At 50.5% G+C, this 6,529-nt stretch overlaps 1 protein-coding gene across 1 annotated transcript in view; it reads left to right on the top strand.

The window, feature by feature from the left end:
- LOC105522419 (chromosome unknown open reading frame, human C7orf50) overlaps positions 1-6,529 on the top strand; it is a 130,279-nt gene that overhangs the window by 93,000 nt on the left and 30,750 nt on the right. The window lies entirely within an intron of this gene.

Here is a 6,529-nt window from a genome sequence, read left to right as displayed (position 1 = left end):
GTTTCTTTTTACAGTCGCTGATGCATATTTTGCCGAGTCAGACTATACCCTAATCTCTAGGGTGCAAGCCCCACCGCCCTCCAAAGGAAATGAGTGACTGCAAGCTAGCCCTTCCAGGTACACCTGCCCCTCTTTCTTCCCCAAAGTTTGCTTGCTGTTTCCAAAGTCACCAATTACTTCCTGGTTTTAGGAGTTTCTTTGTAAACGGAACACTCACAGGAAAGCCGTTTAAAGAAACACATTGTTTGTTGCCTGCTTACTTTTGTACCTATTGTTACAAGTTAAACATTGGAAAAGTTGAAACAAGGACATTTACTCTGCTGTAATTTTTGAGGTGAAACAGTACCCCCTGCAGCACATTCTGGTTCAGGATCTAAGAACGTTTCTGAAAATCGAAGCATGTGGGTTGCACAGTTCCACGTAGACTTGCTGTGACCTGTGGGCCGAGTGGAACAGCAGCAGGAAGAATAGCGGCCACTGGCCCTCCGCTGAATGGTACTGTGGCCCACTGTGTTCAGGGATGTATCTCAGCCACTTTCCTGGACAGGACGGCTTCCTGAGCATGGGTCAGAGTGGGACGTTGGGGTCAGCTTTCTATTCCAGCGGGAGGGCCATGCCTGCTGATGTGACACTGACTTGCTGCCCAGCCCGGCACCAGGTCCCCGGCGCCGTGGATCCAACCCGGGCCCTATGGTGCCCAGAGGTGCCAGGTACTGCTCTTACTTGCCAAAGTCAGTCACAAGCAGCCAACACCAATACCTGAGAGCGTATTCTGTGTCAGGTTCTGTTCTAAGCCTCAACCATCGTTTTGAGGTAGATTGGGCTGATTTCATCAAACGTAAGACACAATTAGTGCTAGCTATGCCATTACTTTATGGATCACTAAAAAGAAGGCCATCTGCCCATTAAATCCCGACATACTGCTGATTTTAAGGCGCAGCCTCACGTGAGAGATGGTGAAATGAGAGAGTATGCCTTAGAATCAATGAGCTAGGTCACCACGTGCATGTTAAATTTTTTTTTTTTTTTGAAAGACAGAGTTTCTCTCACTTTGCCCAGGCTGGAGTGCAATGGCACGATCTCGGCTCACTACAGCCTCCACCGCCTGAGTTCAAGCAATTCTCCTGCCTCGACCTCCTGAGTAGCTGGGATTACAGGTGCGTGCCACCAAGCCCGGCTAATTTTGTTTTTTTTTGTTTTGTTTTGTTTTTTCAGTGGAGATGGGGTTTCACCATGTTAGTCAGGCTGGTCTCGAACTCCTGACCTCAAGTGATCCGCCCGCCTGGGCCTCCCAAAGTGCTGGGATTACAGGCGTGAGCCACTGTGTATTTTAAATTTGTGAAAACTTAAGCAACTTGCCCCAGGTCACACTGCAGGCTGTGGAGCCAGGATTTGAACCCAGAGGTACTCTGGCTTTTAAGATCAGGGTTTGGGACTTTGGGCCCTCCTAGCAGCCTGCCTAAGAGAAGCTTCATTATCTTCATGGTATAAATGGCCCAAGACCTCAGAATCACTGGTCAGAGTATGCACGTCGCTGTCTGGTTCCTGTAATGCCAGGCTCTGTGGGTCCTACCCACAGGGATGCTCTGTGGCTGGGGAGTGCTGGAAGTTAGCTTCCTCTAAGCCACTGAGCTTTCAGGTCACCGCAGGCCGCCTTATCTGCAGAGACTTCCCGTGCCAACAAGCCAGCCCTGCCTGTTGTCGTGTGTGTCCTGGGGAGATCTGAACCACAATAAGTACTCGTAGCTGGGGGTGTAAACACCCTCCAGAGGCTGCAGCTGTGTACCCAAGGATCCCGGCCAGCCCCTGTACAAGACTCAGGTGATAGGGGCAGGGGTGGGCATAGATGTGGGTGTGGGGGGTGCGTGGCCCTGACTCGGCCTCGCGGTTGCACCCTGGTCTAGTGTTGATGTTTGAAGTCATGGGAGTGGATGTGGCCTCCTCTGCTTGGCTGCTGAGGGCATTTGAGGGCAGTTGTGTGCTCCTGACCTGGGGCCGTGCCTCTGCGGCTATGTGCGCTGTGTGTGTGGTGGAGGCGGGAGCTGCCCTAGTTGTGCACCTCACTCTGCAGCCCAGTGCACTGCCAAGGCTCCTGCCATGCAGCCACGTGTCTTACGGAGATGTCGGGGCCGCCCTTCCCCTGCTGCGTTCAGACGGGTCGGCAGGCTTTCCTGGTTATTCTGAGTGGCGGTCGGGAAGGTCAGCTGCACGCCACCCAGGGATCCAGGGCTGCTGGTCAGGAGCTGGAGAGGGGCCCAGCTGACCTGGGTCTGTTTGCATTTGGGCTTTCTCAGGGTGGGGGGGGGGGCGGGGAGGGGCAGGAAAGACTGGCTGGCGTTCCCCTTGGAGATGCACCTGCTCTAGTGATTGTGTTTGCAGAGTGAGTCCGATGCTGTGTGCCACACTGATCAAGGACAAGGAGTATTTCACAATGAACTTCCTAGTTCTTGTGAGTGTGGCTTGTGACTTTCTTTGTGGCCTGTTGATTATAAGGCACACCCTGACGTTACAGATGATAAAATGAGAGTGAGCCTTAGCATAAGTGAGATAGCGTGTAACGTCTGACACTCTGTGGCTGTATTTAGTAAAACTTGGGGTTGTTCAGAGCCCCTGTAAACAGCAGTAACATTAGTAAGGAATTGTGGAGGGCCTGGGCACAGCCCAGGTCCTCTTCCCTGGAACGCAGAGCCCAGGTCCTCTTCCCCTGAGCACAGAGCCCAAGCCCTCTTCTCTGGAGCACGTGGCCACCACCTTGCCATGCAGGGGCCTCCCTCCCTCTCCTGCACTCTCTCCATTCCCTCTTCCCAAATTCCGTCCACACGGCTTCCAGCCTGGACCTTTTCCACGTTCTGCAGAAGCAGCTGTTCCTACAAGGAACGTGGGAGGTGCCCAGCATGGGTCTCCAGCGTACGGCGGAGCCTCTGGCCTCGGGTTGACCCCAGAGGCACCATCAGCTGGAGGCCCGGCGTGCAGCAGCCACTCACTCATGGAGCGCGGCTGCAGCCGGGACGTCTGCCGTTGCTCATCCTCCCAGCCCTGCTGCGAGCTGCGCCTTCTCGTTTATGTGTTCTAGACGCTAGGCTTTTGTATACGTGTGGTTTGTAAATATTTTGTTCCAGTCTATAGCTTATCTCTTATATCCTCTTAATGAGGGTTTTGCAGAGAAAAGGCTTTTGTCTGTTTAATTTTGGTGCTCATTTATCCATTTTTTTTTTCTTTTTAATTTTAAGGATCTACTTTTGGTGTCATGGTTAAGAATTCCTCAATGACTCCCAGATCCCGAAGATCTTCTCCTACATTTTCTTTTCAAAGTTTTGTAGTTTTACATTTGGCATTTAAATAGATGATCCATTTGAGTTCATTTTTTGTGAGGTTTAGGTTGTTGTTTTGTTGTTTTTTGTTTTTGAGACAGGGTCTCTTGTCATGAAGGCTGGAATGCAGTGGTGCAATCATAGCTCACTTTAGTCTCGAACTCTTAGGCTCAAGCGATCCTCACCCCTCAGCCTCCTGAGTGCCTAGGAGGACAGGTGCATGCCACCATGCTTCTCTAATTTTTAAAGTTTTTTGCAGAGATGGGGATCTCACTCTAATGCCCAGACTGGTCTTGAACCCCTGGCCTCGAGCGATCCGCCCACCTCAGCCTCCCAAGCAGCTGGGAATACAGGTGTGTGCCACCATACTCAGCCGTTTTTTTGTTTTGTTTTATAGGCTCTTTTTTAAGAGCAGTATTAGGTTCACAGCAAAACTGAGCAGATGATGGAGTTTGCGTACACACCCCCCCAATACATGCATGGCCTCCCCCATTATCAACACCCTGCATCCCGAGCAGTGCATTTGCAACAGTGACGACCCTCCACAGCCACATCACAATCACCAGAAGTCTGCAGCTCACAGGGGTCCCTCTTGGTGTGGCACACTTCGTGGGTTTTGATAAATGAATATCCACCGTGCATCCACTGTTACAGCACCACACAGAGCAGCTTCACTGCCCCAAGAGGGCCATGTGCGCCACCCATTCATCCCTCCCTCCCGACCACGACTGACCACCACAGATCCCTTTCCTGGCTCCATGCTGCACCTGTTCCAGAATGTCATGTGGTGGGATCCCACAGCGCACAGCCTTTCCAGCCGGCGCCTTTCACTTCGCAGAATGTTGTTAAACTTGGTCATGTCTTTTCACGGCATGACAGAGCCTTTCTTTTTAGTGCTGTCTGGATGGACTACAGTTACCCACTCCCCTACGGAACGGCATCTTGGTTGCTTCCAATCTGTGCAGTTATAAATAAAGCTGCTCAAAATATCTGTGTGCAGGTTTTCTTGTGAACCTAAATTTTCAGTTCATGTGGGTGAATACCAAGGGGCACATTTGCTGAATGCTGTGGCAAGATTTTGCTTACTTTTTAAGAAACCACCAACTGACTTCCAAAGTGGCTGTGCCATTTTGCAGTCACTTCCCACAGCAGTGAGTGCGTTCCTGTTGCTCCACATCCTCGTCCGCATTTGGTGATGTCAGTGTCTGGATTTGGGCCATCGTGACAGGTGTATGGTACCTCACTGCTGTTTTCATGGGCACTCCCTCGTGTGGAAGGATGTGGGTCGTCTGGCCCATGCTTATTTCCATCTGTAAATCTTCTTTGGTTCGAGGTTTATTGTTTTCCTGTGGACATCCCGTTGTTCCAGCACCATTTGTTGAAAAGATTTCTGTCTCCATGGAATTGCCCTTACAAACTTTGTCAGAAATCTGATTGCTCCATTACTGGGTTTACATACACCCAAAGGAACATAAATCTTTCTACCATAAAGACGCATGCATGCGAATGTGCACTGCAGCCCTGTTCACAATCGCAAAGACATGACACCAGCCTAGCACTGTTCACAATTGCAAAGACATGACACCAGCCTAGCACTGTTCACAGTCGCAAAGAGGCGACACCAGCCTGGCGCTGTTCACAGTCACAAAGAGGCGACACCAGCCTGGTGCTGTTCACAGTCGCAAAGACATGACACCAGCCTAGCACTGTTCATAATTGCAAAGAGGCGACACCAGCCTGGCGCTGTTCACAGTCGCAAAGATGTGACACCAGCCTGGCGCTGTTCACAGTTGCAAAGACGTGACACCAGCCAAAATGCCACCAAAGGCAGATTGGATGAAGAAAATGTAGTACATTGCCAGGCACGGTGGCTCATGCCTGTAATCCCAGCACTTTGGGAGGCCGAGGTGGGCGGATCACAAGGTCAGGAGATGGAGACCATCCTGTGAATGGTGAAACCCCATCTCTACTAAAAATACAGAAAAAAAAAAATTAGCCAGGTGTGGTGGTGGGCGCCTGTAGTCCCAGCTACTTGGGAGGCTGAGGTGGAAGAATGGCATGAACCCAGGAGGCAGAGCTTGCAGTGAGCAGACATCGCGTCACTGCACTTCAGCCTGGGCAACAGAGCGAGACTCCATCTCAAAAAAAAAAGAAAAGAAAATGTGATACATATACACCGTGGAATACTATGCAGCCATTAAAAAGAATGAGAGCTTGTTTTCTGGGAGCATGGATGGAGCTGGAGACAATTATCCTTAGCAAACTAAGTCAGGAACAGAAAACCAGATACCACATGTCCTCACTATAAGTGGGAGCTGAATGATGAGAACTCATGAGCACAAAGAAGGAACAACAGACACGGGAGTGAACTTGAGGCTGGAGGTGGGAGGAGGGAAAGGAGGGTGGACGGTGAGAGGAGGGAGAGAAGGCGAAAAATAACTAATGGGTACTGGGCTCAGTACCTGGGTGATGAAATAATCTATACAATGAACCCCCATGACACTGGTTTTTCTGTATAACCTGCACAGGTACCCCTGAACCTAAAATAAAATTTTGAAAAAATCACATTGCTAACATGGGGCACCTGCTGGGTTCACTGCTCCCTGTTCCTCTGTGTGTCTCCCACTGCCCATGCCGCACCACAGCTGTCCCATGTCCCAAAATCAGGCACGCAGTTCTTTCTGGTCATCCTTTTTCAGTGCTGTTTTGGCTATCCTTGTTAATTTGCTTTTCCATATACTTTTTAGAATAATCTTGTCTTTACCTACAGGAAAAAAAAAAAAACCCTGAAGTTTATGGTAGGAGTTGCATTAAACCTGAACCTCAATTTTGGGAGAATTTATGTCTTGACTATGCTGTCCATTCTGTCCATTAACGCAATGTGTCTCTCCATTTATTTGGATTCTTCAAAGTTTCTTTCATCAGTGTCTTGTGGTTTTCAGAGTTTAAGTCCCATACAGGCTTTTGTTAGATTTACAGTTAAGCATTTCCTTGTTGGTGAGCAGTCGCAGGTGGTGTTAGCACGGGAAGGCCAGTTTCGGCTCTCTGACCGTCTGTGGTCCTGCCCATGCCCCCCACCGGCTCTGTCTGTGGTCCTGCACGAGCCCCCTGCCAGCTCCCTGACTCTCTGGTCCTGCACGAGCCCACCGCCGGCTCCCTGTCTGTGGTCCTGCGCGAGCCCACTGCCGGCTCCCTGACTCTCTGTGGTCCTGCGCGAG

Source organism: Colobus angolensis, unplaced genomic scaffold (genome assembly GCF_000951035.1).
Source record: "Colobus angolensis palliatus isolate OR3802 unplaced genomic scaffold, Cang.pa_1.0 Scaffold43, whole genome shotgun sequence".
Lineage (NCBI taxonomy): Eukaryota > Metazoa > Chordata > Mammalia > Primates > Cercopithecidae > Colobus > Colobus angolensis.
This window is presented reverse-complemented; position numbering and strand designations above follow the sequence as displayed.